The sequence below is a fragment of the Neofelis nebulosa genome, chromosome 13, assembly GCF_028018385.1.
Source record: "Neofelis nebulosa isolate mNeoNeb1 chromosome 13, mNeoNeb1.pri, whole genome shotgun sequence".
Lineage (NCBI taxonomy): Eukaryota > Metazoa > Chordata > Mammalia > Carnivora > Felidae > Neofelis > Neofelis nebulosa.
In genome coordinates this window covers 6,027,704-6,053,414 of record NC_080794.1, presented here as the reverse complement: position 1 = coordinate 6,053,414, position 25,711 = coordinate 6,027,704, and the positions used below count along the sequence as shown (strand labels likewise).

The window sequence follows — 25,711 nt, the reverse complement described above, 5'->3', positions numbered from 1 at the left end:
TTCTATAATATAAGAAGACCTAATTTAGGAAATATGCACTTACAATTATGGTTTCTTCAAGTTCTACCCTGTAAGATCTTAGTGAAGGGATCTATTCTTTGGTAAACTCAGAGCATCTAAGAAAATGGATGAATGAATGCACTAGCATATTTATAGATACGTAAGTCCTTGGATGGAAGATTTCAGGACAAAATAAAAATTTAAAATATTATTGGGGTGCCTGGGTGGCTCAGTCGGTTAAGCGTCCAACTTCAGCTCAGGTCATGATCTCATAGCTAGTGAGTTCGAGCCCCGCGCCAGGCTCTGTGCTGACAGCTCAGAGCCTGGAGACTGCTTCGGATTCTGTGTCTCCCTCTTTGCTCCTCCCCTGCTAGCACTCTGTTTCTTAAAAATAAATAAACGTTAAAAAAAACCCACATTATTGATAAATGAGGTCCAAGTAGATACGAACAAGAAAATGTTTTTGAAGTTAAAATTTATAGCAACAAGAAAGTATGATTGATTTGTAAATAAGTTTTGAACACACCAGTAATAGAAATGATAATGTGAATATTTACTGATCCATTATATGCCTAGTCTGTTAAACATTTTAATTCATAAGGTAACATGGTCTGTTTAGAAACTTCCCTTTATTTTCAAAAACAGAATGTGGCTCTGGGAGATGAGGTTTGTTGCACTGGGTTGGGTGATCTTATTGTTTCTCAGATCTGGGAAGAAGTGTTTAGATGGTCTTGTCCGCAGGGGCTGGGGCGCCTGGGTGGTTTGGTCGGATAAGCATTCAACTTCGTCTCCAGTCATGATCTCATGGTTCGTGAGTTCGAGCCCCGCATCAGGCTCTGTGCTGACAGCTCAGAGCCTGGAGCCTGCTTCGGATTCTGTGTCTCCCTCTTTGCTCCTCCCCTGCTAGCACTCTGTTTCTTAAAAATAAATAAACATAAAAAAAAAAAACCAACCTTTTTTAATAGCAGCAATATATCGTAGGGGAACACAGTGAAGGTTCAGAGGGGATCTGAGGGAGGGGCTGGCACTCTGAGCCCCTCTGTCCTCTGACCCAATATAGCTGCCTCAGCTCTAACAGAGACCAACTTTGACCCAGCCCGACCCAGTTTCAAATTCTGGGGAGGGAGAATCAGATTGGCTCACCTGGGCAGCTGCCCATCTCTTATGTACTCAACTGTAGTCCGGGTCTGGGGTCATGAAGTATAAACACCATGTTGGGGCCTTAACTCTGCCGGTGTGGCCAACAGTTCTGAGAGTCATGGTCTGGACAGGTATCTGAAAAGTCGCCACGATACTGTGGATAAAGACAGAGTTGTTCTGGTAAAAGGCATGGGGACCAAAGTTCTACCAAACTGCCAACCCTCCCCTGGGGCCTGGGAGTGTAGTTCTGGAAACTGTGGATCTATTTCTGCCCCCGGTTTTTGTAGGAAAATGAAGTTAGAGGGGCGCCTGGGTGATTCAGTCAGTTGAGCGTCCGACTTCGGCTCAGGTCATGATTTTGTGGTTCGTGGGTTCGAGCCCCGTGTCGGGCCCTGTGCTGACAGCTCAGAGACTGGAGCCTGCTTCGGACTCTGTGTCTTCTTCTCTCTCTGCCCCTACCCCTGCTTGCTCTCTGTCTCACTCTCAAAAATAAATAAAAACATCAAAAAAAAATTTTTTTAATGAGATTAGTGAGTGAGGTCACCTCCTCAGACATACACGCAGCAGCTGAGTGTGGGGGCTAGGAATGGCACGGGGCCCTGACTCCTTGTGGAACGTTCGCTCCCCCCCGGCTCTGTCTCCTCCTCATTCCCAGTAACCCAAACACAAAACTGCTGGGAAAGCCTTCTGTTTCTTTTAAATTCCTCTTTAGAAAGAAAATCACTTTTGTATTTCTAAGGTGAGTTGGTTTTGACTTGCAGAGTTAAAAAGAAAAAGAAAAAAGGAATACAGCGAAAGTCAGTGTTAACACCAGAAGGCGGCTTGTGTCCCTGGCCAGAAGCTTCCTCTGGCGTGCTCACCAGACCACGTCTTGCCCTGCTCACCAGACCACCCTTCAGTCCTCATTTCTCCTTCACCGAGGATCTCCAGACAAGGGCCGGGTGGCACAGGCAGGCTTGCTGTGGTCACTGACCATGTGTCAGGTTGAAAATGTGCTTTGGTGCCTCCCATGGTACAGTGACTCTTGTCCCCGCGCCTCCCAGCAATGTCCCAGTGTGTGGGCCGAGAGGCTAAATGAAGCATCTTACAGGAGCACGGTGAACGTGATGGCCTGTTTCCCTTAGGGGACATACACTTGGGGGGAAACTTCCTCCCCTCCCCACAGACCATTCCAGGGGAAGGCGCTTGGCTCTGTGGCTGAGGTGAGACGCTGGCCACTGTCCTTTACAAAGCCCCGTTGCTCCTCCATCCACGGGGTCAGCTCGGGCTGTCTGGAGGCTCTGTCCTGCATCTGCACGCAGAGCCACTTGATGGCACTGTTAGAACTGCGGAAGAACGGCCGCCTCCCTTGAAACACTACCTACCCCCCCCCCATCTTCTCCAAACTGTCATTTCCAAGCACCTCCTTCCAAACAGAGGCAGAACAAAATCATTTCCTAGCCCATTCCTGCTGGCCTGCCCCCCCCCCCCCCCCCCCGCCGCCCCTCTGCAATCCACTCCCTGCTGGGTGTTAAGATTTAGTGACCGCTCTGGTCCCCCCCACCCCCATCCTTCCATCCTACTTTTCCAGATCTTTATCATTCTGTGTGTCGGGGGTTGGGGGGGGGTTTGCTCTGGGGTTCCAGGCAATCTGCCGGAGGAGAAAGGGCCATGAAAAGCTCCTAAGGACCTAGGGATCTTAAAGAGAAACAGAAGTGCGTGGAATCCTTCTGGCCGCAGGCCTTGTTTTCTGGAAGAAAGGAGCAGTTGGCCGTGGGGGGAGAGCAGAGGCTGCATGGAGAGGGGTCACTGGGAGAAGGTGCTTGGGAGGAACGGGAGGAATGTGCAGACAGTGCAGGAAGTGAGCTCTCTCAGGCGGAATCTTGGCATTAGGTTGCACGGATTAAAGGCTTTCTGTTCTTGGCTTCCCAGCTGCCACTGTGTCAAAATCCCCCTCGACCCACCGGGTCAAGGGTGGGTGGGGGCGTGGTCATAAGCGACCCTTGCCTTCATCCCTTGTTTTGGCTTCTGGTTCCCTGTTCTTGCTGTCACTTCCTCTTTCTCAGAGATGTGTGTGGTGGGGACCACGAGCCAGAGAAGGTGGGAAAGCACCGATGCCCCACCCTGGCACCGCGGACCTCAGGTCTGCCCACCACAGAGCCACCCACGGCTGCCCCAGCTCGCCTTCCCCAGGAGGAAGGAGAAAACGCTGTTGCTTGGGAGGAGTTAGCTGTGAGGAAGGCATTTTCCCTGAACAATGACCAGGAAATACTGTCTTGCCTGATATTCTCGGACATGTGCTGCCCTCTTGGCAGAGTCCTTTGAAGGCTTGTTAAACTTGTAAATGCCAGTGAAGCAGTCCCCTGACTCAGAGCGGCCCACACAGCACAGGCCTCCGAGGCCTCCTGGTTTCCCCTTGGCCGGTGCTCGCCACGCCCCTCCTGCCAGCCAGCGCTGACCTTGAGTGGGGGATCCAGGCTGACCGCAGGTGGGAGGTCATTCTCTGCTGACTCAGGCCCCGACTGGGGCAGGTGCGTGCCTCCAACCCTATGAGTAATACCCAGCTTTTCATCTTCAAAGGGCCTTCCCAAGATTAACCAATTAGTCACCCCCAGGAGAGCTACAAAGCAGGCGACTATTGTCTTCATTAAGCCTGTGATGGAGGAGGGAGGCGAGTGGAGTCCCCACCCCAGGCCAGTGAGAGTCTGGGTTTGGGTGCCTGTGAGCAGTCTCTCGGGATGCCCCAGGGGGTTGCAGGGTGTGTGGTGAGGAAACACGAACATGCTAAAGTGGAGGCTGGAGCTTCTCGCCGAGCAGAAGCGGGGGGAGGCCACGGAGGGGTGAAGGGGAGGGTTGGAGGGTCTTAGGCCGTAGGAAGGGTGTCCTGCTGAACCCAGAGTGAGCAGCTGCAAAGGCAGGTTGACACAGCTTATGCACGGAGGGCTCCCCCAGACGTTCTAAACCCTCAGAAACTGGTGCTGACGATGGCCCTCCGAGCCCTCCAGATATCTGTGAAATGAGTCTTGGAACACTTCCCTTTTTGTATCTGTGTGAGGATTTTGAATGACTAAAAACGATCAAGCACCTTGCGGACCAGACGCGTGATGCGGAAGGTCAGAAGAGCCAGGGGCGAGCGCTCGTCCAGGTCACTCTGTGCCGCGGGTTTGTCCTCTTCCAGACGCGCAGCGCGGGTCAGAGAGTTTTGGGAGGTAAGGCTGTCCTGGTGACAGATTAAGAACCGAAGCACCTTCTGGAAGCCAGACAGCAGAGCAATCCTTTCAGTCAACCCTGTCTGCAGCTGCTTTTTATAAACTTGGCATAAATATGTGCTTGGGAACGCCAGGACAGTGTATCTGGAAAATATTTGCTACCCTTCGAAAACACACACACAGACACACACATGGGCACGCGCATGCGCGCACACACGCGCGCGCACACACACACACACACACACACATGCCTGGGAAGGGAAAAAAAAGCACAACAGAAATTGTGCATAATACAGAGTGGCTTCACTTGTGGTTTTTTTCCATTACTTCCTCAGTTCATTTTTCTGCTGCCAATTTTAGAAGGCCATAAGTCATAGTTGTTGTTAAACTTTGTCAGTTAAAATGTAACTCTAAGAACAAGTCATATGATACGTTGTAGCCAAATGGCCTTTTGGAGGGAAGTTGTCGTGGAAGGCACGGTCCAGGGGTGAGTGCCGGTGTCCCCAGGTCTCCTCTGCCGCGCATCACGCACTGTGCCCGCAGGCGGTCCTGGCCCTCTGGGCCCCAGACTGGTCATTTTTGCCACAGCTCCAAAGGGCCACCTGTCAGAAGAAAGGAGATGTGCCGAGTCTGGTTTCTAATGTTTACTCTGTGTGACCCGGAACAGAATGCGGTCTCATTACGGGTGATTTGTTACGAGTCCCCCATTTGCTGTCCTAGAGATGACGGCATCTACTTCCTCTTAAACCGTGACCCAGCAGAACCAGAAACTAAGAGTCCAAAAGGGAGGAATTGGCCCTTTGAGGCTGGGAGCGCCCAGCTTCTTCACATCTGCCCAGAGGAGCAGTGGGCCCTGAGTGGCAGGCAGCCTGGCTCGTGCCTCTGGGCTCTGGGGGCGGGGGGTGGGGGGCTTGGTTTGCTGCCTGGCGTCGTTTGGGACTGGGAACCTTCTGAGGGCAGGGCCCTGGGTGTCCCCAGCAGTTGTGGTGTTGAAGGCAAGGCCAGGCACAGTCAGCACTTACACTTGCTTATGCTGACAACCAAGATCAAAGACAAACACCCGCAAGACTGTCAGAGCAAAATCAGCCTGCAGGGAGGCACGACGGCCGGGGTGGGGGAGCCTCCTCTTTCCAGGCCTGTCTTCTGTGCGGCCTTCCGTCTGCTGCACTTTGCTCTGTCTGACCGTCCACTGAAGCCACCTTGGGGTCTCAGAGGAGAGCAGGGGGAAGGCACAGTGAGGATTAGGGAGACTTACTCAGGGGCCAGGCTCCCGAACTGTGAGGCCAGGCATCGTCTCTGTGAGGCAAAACCAGAACGGGGACCGTTGTTCCAAAAGCTGGTCCTCGCTTTAATCCATGGGCCGCTCGGAATTTCTGGGAAGGACTGACAGGTCTGATGCCAGACCCTGCCCCTGACTTGCCAGGCCACTTCCAGGGAAAAGCAGGGCTCTCTGGGTTCCTGAGGGTGCATCTGTCTAAAGGTGCTCTGGCCGCATGTGCTGTGCTTGGGCCCACGGTGCCCGGATATGAGGGGCAAAGGCCACTCCACTGCCTGACAGCTGGGTCCTCCAGGTCATGGTTTGCTCAGCTTGGGGCATCCTGTGCCCCTGGCTTCAGAATGACCCTTGTAGCATCTCAGCTGGCCCGCCAGAGATCGCCATGCTTCTCATTTGGACCCCCTTTCCTCCTTCGGGGGCGGGACTCTTTCATTCATTCAGTCCTTCCTTCGTAGGACAGATACATACTACAGAGCTACTGTGCTCAAGGTCGTGACGGGCCACCACACACATCTGTGAGCAAGGAAAGTCCCCAGCTTCATGGTGTCTTCATCCTGGCTGGGGAGACGGGCAGATGGATGTGGGCCAGCCCATCCCACGAAGAACTTTGGCGTAAGATGCTGACTGCAGCAACGAAGGGGAGGTAGCTCACGACAGGAAAGATGATTTGTCTGCAGGGGAGGTGAGGTGCCCTTGGATTTGCTGCTTCACCCCCAGAGCCTCGCCTGTGGAACGGGCACACGGCCATGTGCTGCACGGGGTTGCTCTGAGAAGTGGGTAAAATAATGTGTGTGGAAAGGCACTCTGACAAGCGTTGGCTCCTTCCAAACTCTCCCGTGTCCCCGGTAATCCGGCATCGGATCCATTTTCTGCCCTCTCTTTCGGATGAACCGATTTCACAGTCCAGCCTTGCCTGGGCAAACGGGAAAAACCCATTGTGAAAGCAACTGGCCTTCAAACCATTTTCTTGGGAGGGAGGTGGAGAGCCCACGTGCATCCGGATCCTTCAGTGCGGTCTCATCGCTAAATCCAGCGTCCTGCCATGGCCTGGAAAGAGCACGCGGCGGGGACAAGTTCCGAACCTCCTTCCATGTGTGCTGCGTGCCTGAGGCCGCTCTGCCTTCCGGCCACGGCTCCTCGGTGCTCCGTCTACGGAGAAAGATTTAAAAGACTCAGGAAATGAACTCACATTTTTCTTGCCTCCCCCTCCTTTTCCAGAACAGGGCAGCCTTCCTGGAAGAAAGCAAACAAAACAAGTGTGGCTATTTAAAAAATTATTGGAAACCCCGTTGTGAACACTGTGTCTTTGGGTGGCTCCCTGGGGCGCATGCGTCCCCTCGAGCTCCCTGTGGCCCTCACCCCATGGGTGTATCTGTGCGGAGGGGGCAGGGCAGCCGTGTGGTCTCAAAGGAAGAGGCGGCCGACAGGCAGAGCGGGCCTGACGGACGGGCCCCCCGAAAGCAGCCATGTGCACCTGACTCGCACAGACGGCGGACACAGACACGGACGCGAGTTCCCCGTGTGTGCGGCCGCGTCTCCCCCTGAAACCAGAGATTCATGCGCCTGCCCCCCAAGTGCCGGCGACTTCTGGCCTGCATGCGGGTGACTATTTTGGGTTTCTAGGTGCTCTCGTTTGGTTTGTGGCATTCTTGGTGCTGTTATTAATAACACCGTTGGCTGCATGGAGGCTGAAGACGAAGCCTTTTCATTTCAGCCATCTGGTCAGGACGCTTTTCCTTTGATGAGGGAGAAACCTTTGCTGTGTTTCAACTGGAACGCTGCCTCCCAATTAAGGTGACAGCAGATGCCGCACGGCCCCGTCTTTGCAGGAATAGGATGCTCAGCCAGGCTCTAAGCGGCGGCTCCGTCCGGGAGGGAGAAGGCCTTTCATATTGATCGTGCTTGGGCATGTGGCGCAGGTACCGGCTCGCAGGGCCCTGGCCAGGAAAGCCGCCACGAGGTGTTTACCGGCTAGCTTGGCTCTGCGCTCAGCTTTTCCATTGTCAGGCCGTGACAGCGATGCGTTACAGACACCCTCAGGAGACGTTCCTCCGCTTTCATAACAATGAAGGTTTTTTTTTTTTTTTTTTTTCTGACTCATCTTCAGAAGATTCCCCCCCCCCCCTTCTTCGTTTGAAAATAAATATAATTAGTAACAGGCAGACGCACTGTATATAGCCAGCCCTTCCTATCCGGGAGAGTTATAATTAAATGTACATGCTGTCTGTTGTTCTCTGTCTGCTGAGCGCCTTGCCACCCGCTCTAGGGGAGCAGCAGCCCGTGGGAGGGGGCTGCAGGGAGCGAGGCCTGTCGGGGCTCCGAGCCCTGCGTCCGGCCAGAAGCGGAGACTCGGTGTGGACTGAATGGCAGACGGGACCGTTGTCCCCTCGCACCGCCCAGGCCGGGGTTTTGCCCCCTGCTCAGCCTCGAGCTGCGCTGGGAGGCCCCGGATGTGCCTGGTCCATGATGGGGCGGTCCGCCCCCCCCCCCCACCCCCGCCCCTCCCAGGAGCGGAGGGAGGGTAGCCAGGTACGGTTGTCATGGCAACGTGGTGGCCACTGCCGGCTGCCGCCGGTGAGGGGCACCTGAGCGCCTGCAGGTTAAGATCGGCTCTCGCCAGGCGAGGAGCCAAGACAGGGTTCCTTTGTTCCCGGCTCCCTGCCTGCGAGGCTGGCACCGGGGCGGCCGTCCCCGCCCCTGCGGCCTGAGCTCAGACAGGTTATCCCCAGGTAACCCGCAGCTCGCCTTCCTGACAAGCGGGCGGGCTGGGCGTCCGGTGGCCTCCGTCCAGGCCCATGGAGAGCTCATATTCTGCTGAAATCAGTGGGTCAGGCAGGCCGAGGAATGCGCACGCGCCCGCACACACACACACACACACACACACACACACACACACACCCCTCGTGGGCATATTCTGGGACCACAGCACGGCCAACAGGCTCGGTGACACAGGAGAGGCTGCCGCGCCTCCTGCCTCCCATCCCTCAGGCGGCCAAGGCGGTGACCGGATGCCTGGTTGGCACAGCCCCCCCCCCCCCCCCCCCCCCCCGCCTGGATCGAGTGCAGCAGGAGTCATCTGAGCCACAGGCACCTTTACCCAAGTTGCTCAAAGTGTTTTCCGAGCAAACAGTTGTTTCATAACACCCGTGAGAAGTAGGTGGGGTGACAAAGCATTCTCTGTCCCTGTCTTACGGATGAGGAGATTGAAAAGCTTGCCCAGCCAGGTGGCGAGGCCAGGAAAGGAAAGAGGGTGCTCTCTCGCCCGGGGCTCTGGGGCACGGAGGGCCGGTGGGTGCCCTGTCCCTAACTCCTGGGGCGGGGGGTCCTGGGCAGCGTGGTGAGGCCCTTTGGAGAAGGAGGCTAGAAGTGGGGGAGGGTCAGGCTTCTCCCACAGCACTGAGGGGCCGCCAGGAGCTCAGTTACTGTCGTTGGTCTGAGGTGTTGACACCGGTGACCCGGGAGGCGTCCTTTGGCTTAAAGTTGCGGGACTCTCAGAGGTGGTCCGCAGATCCCTGTGCCGCATCCTGTGCCGGCCCAGGGATTGTTCCAGGCACCAGGGGTACATGGCGAGTGAGGACACGTGGCCTTTGGCCTGAGGAGCTTGTAGGAGACAGATCACCGACACATAACATTAAGAAGAAGTAATTTCGGAGGGTGCCAGGTGCTATGAGGAAAGTGCAGATACTGTGACGGACAGAGATTGGCTGGAGGGGAGGGTGGGGGAGAGGGGCAGCTTTAGAGAGGAATCAGAGAAGGAGTCTCCATGGGCTAATCCCAAATGAGGAGAAGGAGTCAGACCCGGACCGGCATTCCAGAGGGAGGGACAGCTGTGCAGGGGCCCCGAGAGGACGGTGAGGGTGGCCTGTCCCAAGGTGGAGGAGAAGGACGCTGCTCCTGGATGATGGGAAGAGGGGGTGTGCAGGGACCTGGTCACGGGCCAGGGGACCAAGTGTGATTCTGGATGCAAGGGGGTGGTGCAGGAGTCAGGACCTCCTGGGGAGGTAGCACGGACACCCTTTTGTGAGGGACTCGATGTGGGGCATGAAGGATGATTTCTAGGCGTTTGCTTGAGCTGGAGGACAGGGCCATGGACTAAGGCGGGGAGACTGAGGAAGACGCATGGACGGGAGACACAAAGGATGGTCTTGGACATGGGGAGTTGGAGATGCCTGCTTCCAGGAGGCTACTTCTGGGGCTTGGGCATCTGTGTTTCTTGAGCTCTTCCTCTCAGACCACGGAGAAGGAGGGTGGGTCGTACAGCAGGAGATCTGAATTCACCTGACCCTTCCAGTGCTCAAACCCAGTCTTTTTCAAGGAGGATCAGACTCCTGATCTCTAAGCTGCAGCGGGGCTCTGTCACTGTGGGTTTATGACGCGGGGAGCAGACCAGCCTGGGGTTGCTCTACAGTCAGACCCCCTTCTTTGTGGGTGCCTGAAACTGCAGACAGTACCGAACCCTGTATGTGTGCCACGTTTTTCCTATACATACGTACGATATGTTTAATTTACAAATGAGGCGCATTAAGAGAGTGACAACAATAGCTAATAATCAAAGAGAACAGTTATAACAATATACTGTAGTAAAAGTTACGTGAAAGTGGTCTCTCTCTCAAAATAGCTTACTGTACCGTACTCCTCCCTCCTCTTGTGATGACGGGGGATGATCACATGTCCACGTGATAAGATGAAGCGGGGTGAATGATGTGGGCATTGTGACCTGGCTATACCCCAGGAGGATCACCTTCCCGACCGCAGTTGACCGCAGGTAACTGAAACCGCAGAGAGCGAAACCGCAGATAAGTTGGGGAACTTCTGTATGTGATGTGGTGAACAGCCTTCCGTGGACTCAACTTGCTTGTCCCTTCCCATCCAGCCCCTTCCTTCCATGGCCAAATCCTTGGACATTTACTCCTCGGCGCCCCACTTTGGCTGATCTGTTACCTGTGGGTAAGGAAGGACCTAAGTCTTGCGTGTCTTTTGACTGATAAAATAGAATGGCAAAGTGATTAGCAATTTCTTCTGAGAAGGGGCATTTGAGGAGGATGGGCCCATGTGTTCACTGACCAGAGAGGAGTCCACTAAGCAGGAGGGCTAGGATTCTTTGTGGCCACTGACTTGGCATGGAGCTTTGAAGAACATGCTAGTTCTTACCCCATAGTATAAATTGAAAGCTACAAAAAAGATTGCATCAGAGAAAACAACTCAAGCCCCTTACTGGACCCACCTACTGCCGGGTCAATGCAGAGCCATTAGTGCAATGGAAATTCCGATTCTGGGTCTCCAAGGAATTGTTATGATTATCATTATCATTATCATTACTGTTTTTAAGCAAGCCCTACACCCAACGTGGGGCCCGAACTCACAACCGGAGATCCAGAGTCACAGGCTCCACCGACTGAGCCAGCCACGCGTCCCTCCGAGGAATTATTTTGGAGCTAAGGATGTATTATAATATTTACATCTGTGGGAATTTCCTGGCATCTCATCGTAAAGCTTTTTGCTGTGGCAGGGGGTTCTCATCATGGATTTCACACAGGAAGTTTCTGATGTACCGAGAACATCGTATTATGAGGTTGTCTTCCCGTGTCCCAGGAATAGATTCAGAGATATCCGTTCTCATACCCCAAGAACTCCTTGGGTAAAGACTCAGAAGCTCACTCATTATGATCAACTTTTCAGTGGACAGACCGCTGTCACTGACGTGGTGCTTTGAAGCACACCAAGTGCCCTCATGGCCATTTTCTCATTTGATTCTGGCCACAACCCGCAACAGTACTGGCATTTCATCAGTGCAGACACAGCAGCTCAGAGAAGTCAAGTCCTCCATCCAAAGTCACTCAGCAAAGGGAGAGCTGGGGATTAGTCCTGGTCCTCAGACCTCTCCCGCTTTCCCAAGTCCCCGTCATCCCACCTTTGGTGGCAGTGGGCCAGGGTGGTTCTGGGCCTGTGTGGGCCGATGTCACTGTGAGTTCTGCGAGCCCGGCCCGGGAGGTGCTTGGAACTCCCCGAGCTCGCTCTCGGGAACTGGTTCTGCTCACCGAGGGCTGTGTCGCAATGTGACCGATGGATGAGAAGGCTGACAGCCATTCCTTCACCAATGTGATTCAAGGTCATTTGTCACCTCGGGAAGCGCACGGAGCAGCGACATTCAGCAGGGAGGCGCGCTGCTCCTGAGCCAAGCCTGCGGTGTGGCCTGGCACCTTTCCCGTGTGGCAGGGAGAAGGGGAGCTTCTGGAAGTGAGCAAGTGCCTAGCCAGGCCCGGGAGTCCAGAGCCCTGGAGACTTTGGTCAGAGCTGACTCAGCCCCTCTTTTGAGAAAGGAACCTGATGCAATGTGGAGGTTGCATCCCCAAGCTGGGGTTAGGATGCCAGGACACAGGAGGCATCAGCAAGATCTGGTGACTGCCGCCGCTGGCTGAGCTTTGAGACATGACAGGCGTCACCGGAGGGTCAGCAGCTGCCGTCCCTCTGGTGTCGCCTGAGGAAATCACGCTCACCGAGCTACCAGAGCGTCCTCATAGAGACGATCTCTCTTCCTAATTTAGCAAGCGGTGCTTGCTTGCTTTTTCTGAAGGAACCGAGAACTGTCCACCTACACTGCTGTCCATCAAAGCGCCGTGTCCCAGAGGAGGAAGCCCTCACGAGTGGGGGGCCAGGCCCTGGGGTGGAGGCCTGGCTGTTGTCGCCCGTGCTCTGAACAGTGCACGCCCCGGGTTTGATGGCTAAGACGGTGCCTTGTCTCACTGGGCCTTCCTTCTCACATTGGTAACATCGGCCTCCATCACAGCTTCCTTTTGGGCTTTCTTGCTCAGGGGAACAGCACTGAGATGTCCTTGTGGTTCATGACCCAGGCCTCAGCTCAGGTGTCCCTCCCTGAGAGAAGTCTTCCTGATATGCGTTAGCAGGCCCCTGCCACGCTTTTTTTTTTTTTTTTTTAAATGCTTATTTATTTCTGAGAAAGAGAGACAGAGTGTGAGTGGGGAGGGGCAGAGAGAGAGGGAGACACAGAATCTGAAGCAGGCTCCAGGCTCTGAGCTGTCAGCACGGAGCCCGACGCGGGGCTTGAACTCGGGAACGGCGAAATCATGACCTCGGCCAAAGTTGGACGCTTTACCGACTGAGCCACCCAGATGCCCCCAGGAGGGGCAGGTTTATACAGGCGGATGCTCTACAAGGGCCCTCCCAGATGCTCCCAGGTGCCCCTGCCAGCATGGCACCACTTGCGAGCTCCTGGACCCCCGTGGGCTCCTCGTGGGCTGAGCGGGAGGGGCGTCCCAAGTCGCTCAGTCATTATCCGATGGATGAGTGGGTTGTGCGGATGAGTAAACAGCGATGGACCGGGAGGTCAGGCATCATTCAGCCTCAGAAACTGCACGTGTCAATGGGATCGAGGAGCCCAGGAATGTGTTTTTCGTTGATGTAAACCTGGTGCAATAGACCACACCTGCTTCTTGACCCAGGAACGTGGGAAAGAGAAAGGCACGGCCTGTTTTGGTGCTGGCAGAGTTGCTGGCAATAGAAGAATGCCCTTCTTCTGATTCAGAGCGGGGAGGCACTCTGGTGCCCTGCCATTGCCCGAGGACCGCAGGGTGAGTCGTTCCGTGGCTCCTTGCCCTTCCCCATCAACGTTCTGGCAAGTCACTTGTTCCGACAAGTACTCGCTTTTGGGATGGAACAGCCTCTCTTTTGTCCAAAACCTTCCCCTGGATTAAAGACGTACAAAGAACCCTTCGAAGAGGAAAATAATTGGGCTGGGAAGAGGGGACTGTGTCTCGTTTGGACACTCAAGTCCTTAAGCTCCTGCCCCGAGAGCTTCTGTCATCTGCTCCTCTGGTGCCCGCAGTGCACCAAGCCTTTTGGCTCCCAGCCTGGTGTGGTCTCCATGGCTTCCTCCTTCGCAGGAGTCGGCCACATGCCCTTGAACCTTCTTCCTTTCCTCTCCCCTGCTCCCAGCGATCCTGCTAAGAGGACGCGGCAGTTGAGCAGCAGACTTCTGGAGCCCAGAGTCGAACCCTGCCCGGAGACCCCGACTCCATCACGAAAACTGTTCGGGCATAGAAAGAAAGCAAGACTCTGGGGAAGCATCGCTTCCGGGGCCACGGTGGTGGGACTTCTGGGAGGCCAGGTTCAGCGCTGGGGGATTCGAGTGGTGCCAGGTGACAAGCTTCCCCCCCCACCCCTGAGTCTTGTCTCTTGTCCCAGTGGCTGCTGGTGGGAGGCATGGCCTACCCTTTTCAGGAGTGGGAGGGCCTGCCTTGCGACACTGCGGACCAAATACTGGTATTACCTGGGCCAGGTAATCAACCCCCACAGCGCTCCCGTGTGGCTGGTGCTGTCGTTACCTTGTCATTTGTCCTGGAAGGTGAGGCTGGGCAGTGGAGCCCATGTCCATAGAGTGCCTGCACTGTGCTCTGCAGAGGCGGGGGGCGTTCGATGGATGGGGCCCACAATGTGGACCCAACACCCCCTCACACACCCTGCACCTTCTGTAGGACTCCTCAGCTAGTGGCTGTGGGCTGGCCACTTGGGACTCAACCCACATACCCAGGCTTTTGTAAATCTCCACTTGATCAAATGAGCAGTTTTATTTATGCCTTGATTCTTTAAAATACTTGAAATGTTGATTTCTTCTCGCCTCTTGTTCTTTCAAGCTTGACATTTCTCGGCACATCAAAGTCTTCAGAATGCCCTCAAACTTCTGTCTCCAAAGGCATTTCACTTGGCTCCGCGTGGTGGGAAACGCTTTTCCTTAGGGAGGTTAAAGTTTGTGTTTGGTTGTCGGGTTTGGTGGTGTTTATAGGAACAGACACCAAGGTGGGTAGCCTTTTTCTCAGCTGAGCGGTAATTTATGTTACGTGTTCATAGATTTCAACGATTCCAAGTAGGGCTGGCCAGAGTCTACGTGGTGTTTGATGTTCAGTGGTTTGATCTTGCTGAAACCTGTTGTTTTTATGGTTTTGATAAATCTTAGTGAAATAATTCAGTGCTGCCAAGACCCGAGGACTTTTTCCTCAGGTAGTGGGTATACAGTCAATGCATGTACATATCATACGGAGAGAGTTGACCATGTTGCACTCAGAAGGAGTTTATCTTTCTAAAGATCCTCTTACCTGGTCATTTAAAAAATATCACCCTAGGGGCCCCTGGGTGGCTCAGTCAGTCAAGCGTCCGACTCTTGATTTTGGCTCAGGTCACGATCTCACGGTTTAGTGAGTTTGAGCCCCACGTTGGGCTCTGCGCGGACAGTGTGGAGCCTGCTAGGGATTCTCTCTCTCTCTCTCTCTCTCTCTCTCTCTCTCTCTCTGCCCCTCCCCACTCGCTCTATTTCTGTCTCTCTCAAAATAAATAAATAAAACATAAAAAAAATAAATAAAAATATCACTTAGTTACCTAGGTAACCATTTTCCACAAAGGAGAACAAAACCTAGTTCTCCACTTCTGGTCCCCCTTTGTCCCAACTTAGCGCATCACCGCTGCCCACGAGCATCTGTGTCCGGTTCTCTCCAGGACTGAGAACGAGTTGCCTTTTCCTCTGCAGGGCCAGCCGGTCCTCAAGCCTGGCCTCCCCACACCTGAGGAGCACCCGCCCCTCACTCCCCAGGCTGTCTCACATCCTGAGGGAATGTACTCGGTGACCCTGCAGGACCCTGTTCTTCCGTCCCTGCGCAGCTAACTGTGCTCGCGCGGGACTGATCTGCACTCCTGCTCGTCTGGCCCTCTTCTTACTGGACACCCGTTTCCAGGTGCACGATGGACACCTCCACAGGACTGTCCTGCAGATACCTCAGATGCAAGAAGGCGAGGAACGAACTCACCATCTTCCTCTCTTAAGTGCACGCATCTTCCAGGATTTCCCGTGTCAGGCGGGGGTGCTACGGCCCGTCCAGAGGCCCGCGACAGGAAACCTGGTCTCTTTCTGGACTCCGCCTCACCTCCAGGTTCTAGGCCGACGAGGCGGAGTTCACCTGTCTCTTGAGTCAGCAGTGCCCCTCACCGGCTCGGCCGCCCCCGTCCGGGCCCACAGCTCTCCTGCCTGGACCACGCAGTGGCTGATCTCTTAGTCTCCTTGCTTGCGTCTCTTCTCCCTTGACACTTCCTCCAGATCAACGGAAGTGGGACTCTGACCACATGCTCCTCTGTAGAAATGCCTCTGTGACTCCTGATTCGGTGGGAATCACGCCCAAACTCCTGTCGGGGCATGCACAGTTGGTTCCGTCGCCTGGGCCCCATTTATATCTCTGGCCCCGTGTCTTGCCACTTGAGATCTAGAAGTACTGAGCAACTTCCGTCCCCTGGCATTTGCCTGCTGGTCATGCCCGCGGCCTTGATAGGTAAGGGTCCCTTTGCCAGGGACACCTCCTGACTTCTCATCTGACAAGCTCCTATTCATCCTGCAAAACCCTCAATGTCACCACAGCTTTCTCCCAAGACAGATTCTTCCTTGAGACACAATCAGTGGGGCTCCGCTAAAGTGCATGCAGACCTCTGTCACTTCCCCCATCACTCTGTTGTCATGACTGCTCTTTGGCTGCTCTCCGCTTCCTCAGGCAGGAACTGCTTTTGTACCACCCACTTTCTAGCACGGTGTATAGCAAATAGTAGCCTCTCGATAAATGTGTTGAGTTGAGACCTCAAATTATCCTAGGGAGGTTCAAAGAAGCATAAGTCCTTGGTTGTGGTCCACAGGCCTCTTCACAGCTAATAATGGTCAAAGAGAAAAACCTGACAGGGACCCAAGAGACATACAGATCTTTTCTCCCCTTTCCCAGGGTGGTTGACCGCTCTTGAATGTCCTTTTTTTGGACAGAAGAGCTGAGCTTGATTTGGCTCAGTCATTTACTGACCCTGAGCCTCCCTGAGCTTTGGGAAGGAAGCAAGGATCCGATAGGATGATGTAGCCGAGAGCCCTAAGTGAACATCGGGGGCACTGGGGGTCTCCACGCCGGTGAGCGCCTGTCCTCTCTGTGGGTGATGCGTGAGAGTGCCGTAGGCCTCTGCACGCGCGTGCGCGTGCGCAGAGCCGTTTGTAGGGGCAAAAGGGCCGCCCTGGAGTCCCGGATGCGGTTTCAGTCTGCAGGGGGTAAGGGCGGTGGCAGCTGTGTTTGTTTACCGGGGCGATAGCCGAAGAAGGTGACAGCACTCCTTTGGGGATGTCTAAGATTGGGTATGTGATGGAGCCACAAAGTTGAGGCCACAAAGGGGACTCCATTTTGGCTCGGGGCATTTGTCAGCAACTCCTGGGTGGGAGTGGGTGGTACTGGGAGCTGGGGGATGGGTGGGGCCACCGTAGAGCAGGCGGGTCTCCGTCCTGTGCTTCTCCAAGTGCGGGGGGCCGTCACACACCCCGTGAAGCCTGGGCACTGGTCACACTGTGAGCCTCGGCACAAGCCAGCAGGTGATGTATCAGCAACCTGAGAATGTGTGTGGCCCCGATCGGAACCAGGGCAGCATTGGAAGGAAGTGCACATCGGTGAGGGGCTCGGGCCCAGCAGCGGGCCTCTGCGGTGGCTGTGGGGGCGCTGAACAACACCTGAATGGACTTTATCCTGAAGCCAGTGTGTGTAACTCCTGCGATTAGCTAACCAGGTGACTCATTGCTTACACTTCCTGAGTCCTCAACCTTTTTTTTTTTTTTTCCCAGGAAGATCCTTATAAACTGGTCATAAAATACGCCGCGTGCGGTGCCAAATGCCTCTGCAGATACTTGACTCCATTCTGCAAGTTCAGATGGCTCACCAGGCCGCAGTCACCTTCCGCTGACTCTGCTCAGCTCGTGGGGTTCACCCGTGGCCGCAGCCTTTCTCCCTGACCCAGCTCTATCTACAGGCTAGACTTTGTTCTTTTGCCCATCCACAAACACCTTTACTCACTCACCCCTGCCCCAGCCGTTACTGAGCACCTACTGAGCCAGGCCCCCTGCCCACCCCCAGGTATATAAACCTAACTGAGGCACAGACCCCACCTTCGAGGGCTTGTGAACAGCCAACCACAGGCAGGGAGCTAAGGGCTCTGAAAGAACAAATCCCTGGGCCCTCAGCACGGTTATCCATACAGACTTGCTCAGCAACTTTCATAGAGAAAATGCAGTAGCATCTGGCCTGTCATCAGTGAGTAATAAAATACTTATTATACTTATAAATATACTCAGCCCCACTGAGGATTTTCCAGGACAAGTGCTATCTAGATGTGCCCTTATTATGATCTAAAACACCTAATGACCGCACAGGCTGATGCAAACATAATGATATTAGTTATTTGGTTAAAACGTGGCCCTGTGCAAGATTTTTGTAGACCAGCCGTGCGGTGCAAACAGAACTTTCTTTTGAAGCCATGTTTTGGGTAGCCCAGTGAAATAGGAATACTGGAATCAAGATCAAGTGAAGAATGGGAACCTATCCCAGGTGCGTCTCCCACAATGCACCTCACCTGGGTAAACACACATTTGCATATCAATGTATGGATTACAGACTTCCTTTTCTGAGACCTAGGAGGTGCCCCGTTCCGCACGCAGGGGGTCCAACAGCCAACCGGCTCTCTCAAACCCGGTGCAATATGAGAACCAAGGACTCAGGTCTTCAGAGCCCCGGGGGCCAGTCCTACGGAGCAGTCCTTCGCTCTGCTTTCCCTAAAAGGAGGGGATTCTGCTTTGTAACTCACCCTGCCTTCACATGTGGGCCTGGCCTCCGGTCTCACAGGCTGCGCTGGCTTCTGCACGAGCCGGCCGGATTTTGAAATTACCTTTGGAGCCAGCCGTTATAAAAAGCTCGGTACTCAGAGGGGAAGAAAGGTAGTTTTGATGGTAGCTGATGAGCTCACCGGGTACGGATGGAACTTTTCAAACAGGCCAAATTAAAGAGCAGGCCTTGAGCCTGGGGCCTCACAGTGCCGCTGCTGTGAGGGGCAGGTGGGAAGAGTATCAGACGTGTGAAGTACAGGTGACAGGTAACCCGATCGCCGTGGCTGAGTCGCTGTGGCTGAGTCGCTGTGCGTGAGGCATGGCGGGAGGCGGTGCCCGTGGGGGCAAAGCCGCGCCCCTCTCATCTGTCTGCAGAGGGGCCAACAGGTTAACCCAAGCCTGTTCCTGCAGGGCTGACAGTGGCTGGTTGCAGCCGATGAAAATGGATGTAAATCAGTGCGGTTCCCCCCCCCCCCCCCCCCCGGCGGCAATAATGAACCGACGGAACCTCGCTGGAAGCAGGTAGTTTTAGGAGAATGGCGCTGGAGATGCTGGAGGGAGATTAGTGTTTCTCAGCTGTTGCAGCAGTTTGCACATTTCAGTGTGCATTCAGCTCCACCTCATTCCCATTAAAAAAAAACAACAAAAAACCTCATAAATTAAATTGCTAGGCAGGGAAAATGGACTTTGTTTCGATAGAGGGCCTGGGATGCTGGTCTGCTCCGAGGGTGTCTCGATAGAGGGCCTGGGATGCTGGTCTGCTCCGAGGGAGAGTGGGGAGGCCTGGCTCCCAGCTGGTGTCCTCAGTTTTCTGGCCTCACCGACTTCTAGAACACGTCCACCTCAAGGACCTGTGGTTCTACTCACTTTAACGAATCAGAGGACTTACCGAGGTCTGGGAAGGCATCTCGTCCGTCCGCCTGAGCGGCAGCTGGTGGATGACATGCGATCCTCCTTTCCAGTTGCTTGGGGTACAGGACTGGCTCCTCGAGGCCCTCTGCATGCGGGCAGCTGGCCCAGGATTACAGGCGGTGGGATTATTTTGGGGGACTATGTGGCCCAGTGAACGAGTGCTCTGAGAGTGGCCCCTTTGTTTTGGTCATTTTGGTCCCGGCATCTAGGATGAGGTGCTCAAGACCCAAGAACCATCTGTGGAAAGAGGGAGGAAATAACAGGAGGAAGAAACCGAAACCTACCAGCCCTCAGCTTAAGTCCAGTTCTCTGTAGCTATGCTCATTTCCATCAAGCACCGGGATGTGTCTTTAATGGGTCCGTAACACCCCCTCAAGAATATCAATGAGGGAAATCAAGTCCGTTACCTGCACTCTGTTCATCAGGCCATCCAGCACAGAGCAGGGATGGCTCATCTCCTGGGCGATGATGGCCTTGCAGAGAGAGCTCGATTTCCATCATGCCCCTTTGGGCGCCTGTGCCCTTCCCCCTCCTGGCGGGTATGCTTGGCAGGGGTCAGTACGGCTGATCCTGGGGGTCTCAGAGACACCCCTTCCCTCCAGTCAGGCTTCTAGAAATCTTGACTTGACCCTAGTTTTCAGAGTTCTGGCATTTCCTTTCTTTGGACAAGGAGGCTGGTGGGGGTGGGGGGGGGGTGGGGGGGGTCCTCCCGGTATGAGTGTGGTGAACTTGACTACATCAAGGTGTCCCAAAACACAGAGACAGATACCAAGTGTAATTATTATCTTAGAGCTACCATGAAGTTGAGTTCCACAGGAAAAGAGTATTAAAGTATTTAAGCCTTATGTTTAGCCATGAAATGAAAAGACTACTTCCCTTTACAGGAATTTGAAGTCTTAGAGGTCAGCCGGTGCTGTGGACTGCCTGCATGTTTGTGTTCCACCCCCCACCCCCACCCCGGGGCCCCCCAAATTCATATGTTAAAAACCTAACCCTCAATGGGATGGTGGTAGAAAGTGGGGCTTTGGGGAGGTGATCTGGTTAAGAGAGTGGAGCCCTCATGAATAGGTTTAGTGCCTTACAGAGGAGACCCCACAGAGCTCTCTCACTTCTTTTTTTTGTTTGTTTTTGTTTTTTTTACCCTGTGAAGACCGAGTAAGAAGGCACCATCTGTGAACTGGGAGGCAGACTTTCACCAGACACTGAGTCTACTGGTGCCTTGGTCTTGGATTTCCCAGCTTCCAGAACTGTGGGAAATAAATGTTTGTGGTTAATAAGCCTCCTAGTCTATGGTACTTTTGTTATAACAGCCCGAATGGACTAAGCCACAGCCCCGCCAGACTAATACCATAACTTTAGTTCCAAAGCAGATTAAAATGAAATCCCTCAGAGATCGTTAAGTGTGTGTGTGTGTGTGTGTGTGTGTGTGTGTGTGTAGTATAAACATGTGGCAGCAACACCTCTGTGTCATATGCACAGACATCCTTTGTCACCCACTAAGCACTCTGGGGAAGGACTCAGATAAAATGAAAAGCTTTGAGTTCCAAGTTCTGTCTCTGGCCTTGGAATGTTCAAAGGCCTTCCCAGCTGTTCTGTGTTCAAGGGTGGCTTTCAAGAGCTGGGAGGGTGGTTGGAGCTACCCCTGGGTTTCTCTGAGCCCCTCAAAGAACACTCTGAGTGCATGGAAACCGTCTCCACACTACCTGCAGCGGATGCCATGGTGCTGAGGAACAGTGGCAAAGCACGAATTAAAAAGAAGGATTCTGAGCTCAGAAGTAAACCCTCACGTATGTGGTCAACTAATATTTGATGAGGGAGCCAAGAACACCCAATGGGGAAAGGATCGTCTTCAACAGGTGGTGTGGGGAATACTGGATAAACACATGCAGAAAGATGAAATTGGACTTCCGTCTTCCACTCCACGCAGAAATTAACTTGAAATGGATCAGAAGACCCAAAACTGTAAAATTCCTGGAAGAAAACATAGGGGAGAAACCCCTTGACCCTGATCTTGCCAATACTTTTTTGGATATGCACAAATGCAAAAAAAAAAAAAAAAAAAAAAAGCAAAAATCAACAAGTAGGACTGCCTCAAACTTAAAAGCTGCTGCACGACAAAAGAAACAATCGACAACATGGAAAGACAACTTGTAGAATGGCAGACGATGTTTGCAACCCATGTCTCTGATATATCCAAAATTTATAAAGAATTCATACAACTCAGTGACAAAAAAATCCCCTGAACGATATGATTTAAAAAATAGGCAGAGGAACTAAAGAGATGTTTTACCAAAGAAGACATCCAAATGGTCGACGGGTACGTGAAAAGATGCTCAACATCATTCTTCATCAGGGAAGCAAATCAAAACCACAATGAGATACCACCTCACCCCTATTAGGACGGCTAGCGTCAAGAAGACAAGAGGGGACAAGTACTGGTGAGGATGTGGAGAAAAGGCAACCCTTGGGCACTGTTGGTGGGAACGTAAATCGGTGCAATCACTGTGGAGATTCCTCAAAAATAAATTAAAAAACCAGAATGATTCAGCAGTTCCATCTCTGGGTATATACCCCAAAGAAATGAAAACAGCATATTGAACAGGTGTATACACTCCCCATGTTGATTGTAATATTATTAACAATAGTCAAGGTATGGAAACAAGCTATGTGCCTGTCAACAGACGAGTGGATAAAGAGCGCGCACACACACACACACACACACAAATATTATTCATCCATGAGAGAGGAGGAAATCTTACCATTTGAGACAACATGGATGGATCTCGAGGACATTATGTGGAATGAGATAAGTCAGAGAAAGACACCTACTGTATAATATCACTTATATGTGGAATCTAAGAACGCCAAACTCCTGTAAATAGAGTGAAATTTGGTTCCCAGGGGTTGGGGTGAGGCGGGGGAATAGGAGCGAGGTTACTACTAGCAGATAAATAAGTCCTGGGTATCTAATAGTACAGTGACTATAGGCAGCAATATTGTATTTATCAGACTTTCTAAGAGATTATATCTTAATTGTTCTTACCACAAAAAACCAAAACATAATTATGTGACATGATAGAGGTGCTAAATACAATGGCGATCACATTACAATATGTAGGAATATCAAATCAGCGTGTTGTACACCTTAACCGTACACAATATTGTATGTCGAATATATCTCAATAAAAAAAGAAGCATTCTGTACGCTTGGCCTCCAGCCCCTAAAGTGTAGAAAGCCAGGGCTCTCATTGTTCCCCTGAACGGCACCCCGGCCGACACCCAGTTCCCAGAGACATTGTGCATGATGGTGGAATCACATGTTGCCCCTGTCCCAGCTTCTTGGGACCCTCCATAGATGGGTCTTGGTGTGGTGACAGGAACGGTGGGAATGCAGTCATTCTGGGGTTGAAGAATTTCATTTAACACACAATAAACGTTTGTTGTGCATCTGCCTTGTGTCAGACGCTGTGTGATAACACTTTTATGTTTCTTCCATTTAATCCATGTGATAATCCTGTGAGATAGGAATTCCCTTCTCCATGTAAGAGACAAGGAAACCACAAAGGGCCAAGAACATAACTGGAGAGGGGCCGAGATAGTTCTAGAATATCCATCCTTTGACATCAAAGAAGTATGTATGTGAGTATGTATAGATCACCTCATATGTGACCGCGGCGTTCAGGTGCTCAAACATTTGCCTTGGTTCCCTTTTCCTCTAAAATCTGCACTGTGGACTGTGCCCCTATGTCCTTGAGAGTAGAGCCCGCCCCTGGGAGGAGCTGGGAGACTGTGACCCCACTGAGGCCTGGTGTAGGGCTCCAGGGAGAGTGGCCAGGTTTACCAAACAAGATGCCCGGTTAAATTTGAATTGAGTTTCAGAAAAACCACGGATATTTTCTTTTTAGTATGAGTATGTCCCACGCAATGTTTAAGATATACTTACGCTAAAAAAAAGTATTCCCTTGTTTATTTAAAATTCGAATTTAACTCTAGTTCCAAATGAAGCTTGCAGTTTGGTCTAATGCTGAAGGGGGCTCTGTTTGCAGAGGCTGGGACTGGATTTAGCTTTGCTCATGAACTCTGCAGGCTGTCCACAGCTCTTTCTGAAATCAGTCTCACCGTCTACACTCAAGGTCACAAACTGGCAACTTGGGCAGAATCTAACCAGCTATGTTTTGTTTAGCTGGCATGATGTTGATTTTTTAAAAAATCAGTCAGTTTTTGAAACCAGGAGCTTCTACATACAAATCTAAATGTCTGACCTCCTTTTTAAATTTTAATTCCAGGGTAGTTAACATAGTGTTACATTAGTTTCAGGTGTGCAATATGGTGATTCCACAGTTCCTCACATCACCCTGTGCTCACAAGTGCCCTCCTTAATCCCTGTCACCTATTTCCCCCATCCCCCGCCCCCTCTGGTAACCATCAGTTCGTTTTCTATAGTTAAGAGTCTGTTTCTTGATTTGTTTCTCTTTTTTCCTTTACTCACTGGTTTTGTTTCTTAAATTCCACATATGAGCGAAATCATATGGTATTTGTGTTTCTCTGACTTATTTCACTTAGCGTGATGTTCTCTAGGTCTATCCATGTTGTTGCAAATGGCAAGATTTCATTCTTCTTTATGGCTGAAAAATACTCCGTTTTATACATATATGCCACATCTTCTTTATCTGCTCATCTATTGAAAGAACACTTTGGGCTCCTTCCGTAACTTGGCTATTGTAAATAATGCTGCTATAAGCTTAGGGGTGCCTGTATCCCTTTGGATTATTAGTGTTTATTAGTTCATAGGGTAATTCCATTTTTAACTTTTTGAGGAAGCTCCATACTGTTTCCCATAGTGGCTCTCCACATCTCCACCAACACTTGTTTTGTGTGTGTGTGTGTGTGTGTGTGTGTGTGTGCATGTGTTTTAGCCATTCTGATAGGTGTGAGCTGATATCTCATTGTAGTTTTGATATGCATTTCCCTGATGATGAGTGATGTGCAGCATCTTTTCACACGTCTGTTGGCCATCTTGATGTCTTGTTTGAACAAATATCCATTCATTTCTTGCCCATATTTAACTGGATTATTTGTTTTCAGAGTGTTGAATTGTATTCGTTCTTTATATATTTTGGATACTAACCCTTTATCGGTTATGTCGTTTGAAGATCTCTCATTCAGCAGGTTGCTTTTTAGTTGTGTTGATGGCTTCCTTTGCTGTGCAGAAGCTTTTCATTTTGATGTAGTCCCAATAGTTTATTTGTGCTTTTATTTCCCTTGCCTCAGGAGACACGCCTAGAAAAATGTTGCTCTGGCTGATGTCAGAGACATTACTGCTTTTATTTTTGTGGGTATGATGTCAGCAAGTGGTCCAGCTTCATTCTGTTGCACGCAGCTGTCCAGTGTTCCCCGACACCATTTGTTGGAGAGGCTCCTTCCCATTGGATATTCTTTCCTGTTTTGTCAGAGATTAACTGGCCACATAACTGCGGGTTTATTTCTGGGTTCTCTATTCTGTACCATTGATCTATGTATCTTGTGTCGGTACCATACCGTTTCGATTGCAACAGCTTTGTAATATAGCTTGAAGTCTGGAATTGTGATGCCTCCAGCTTTGCTTTTCTTTTTCAAAATTGCTCTGGCTACTCAGGGTCTTTAAAAACCTGGAACACTTCGTGAGTTTGCAGATCATCACTGCGCAGGGCCAGGCCAATCTTCTCTAGATCGTTCCAGTTTTAGTGTATGTGTTGCCAAAGCGACTACTAAATTTCTGACATTCTTTAAAAAACCAGATCTGCTATGCTGGGCCCTTAAGACCACGTGGAAGCAGTTGTCTGCAGCCCAGCTCTAGCACCCCTCTAAGACAGGGCATGCCCTCACCAGTGTGCCCCATTCCCATCCCCATCCCCATGGCTCCCTCTGGTCACATCCTACCCACTTGATTCACTTCTACCTCTCCAGCCCCTGCAGACATTGAGTGTTTGACTCCTGATCTACACTATGTGCCAGAAAGTCCACTTCTAATACCGCAAAAATACCCAGAGTCTTCACTGGACCGGCCCCACCCATTTCTGCCATTTTATTGCATCTCCCTCCCGGCCCCCTCCCTCCAGGCACTGATGTTCATGCACTGGTCGCTGGTTGTCCCCTCCTGCCAGGTTTCATGTCATCCCACCCCCCAAGGAATGCCAGCCTGACCCCAGAAGGCCAGCCCGTGGGCATGGCTTCCCTCAAGATGGTTCCAGGAAGCCCTCCCCAACTCCCAGAATGCCTCTGTTGCACACACAGAATCACACTGCCACTTAGTTGAATTTCTTCGTTGTACAGATTAAGAAATGGAAAATGTGACTTTCAAGAAATTGCACGCAACTAAAACTGTGTAAAACTGTGACTGGAACTCAGGCAACAGGGATGTGGGAATTTCTCACCAGACGGCGTTCTATTCGTGAGGATCTGGCCTCGGTGCCCCTCACGTCTCTACTGCAGGGCAAAGCACTGCATGCATAATGAGTGCTTTCAGACTGACTGCCTGAT

General features: G+C 52.1%; 1 long non-coding RNA gene and 1 other non-coding gene across 3 annotated transcripts; both read right to left on the bottom strand.

Moving 5' to 3' along the window:
• Positions 1-428: 428 nt before the first annotated feature.
• On the bottom strand, positions 429-16,227 carry LOC131492560 (uncharacterized). Of its 2 annotated transcripts, none has more exons than XR_009252139.1 (4): positions 15,420-16,227; positions 4,205-6,837; positions 1,144-1,294; positions 429-917 (listed from the first exon to the last, which is right to left on the bottom strand). It is a non-coding gene; the product is annotated as an uncharacterized LOC131492560 (long non-coding RNA). The 2 variants fall into 2 exon arrangements; XR_009252138.1 differs by lacking the exon at positions 15,420-16,227 and adding an exon at positions 7,573-7,649.
• Positions 16,228-24,834: 8,607 nt separating this feature from the next.
• Positions 24,835-24,940, bottom strand: LOC131493742 (U6 spliceosomal RNA). Its single transcript, XR_009252834.1, has one exon. It is a non-coding gene; the product is annotated as a U6 spliceosomal RNA (small nuclear RNA).
• Between the last annotated feature and the right edge of the window lie 771 nt (positions 24,941-25,711).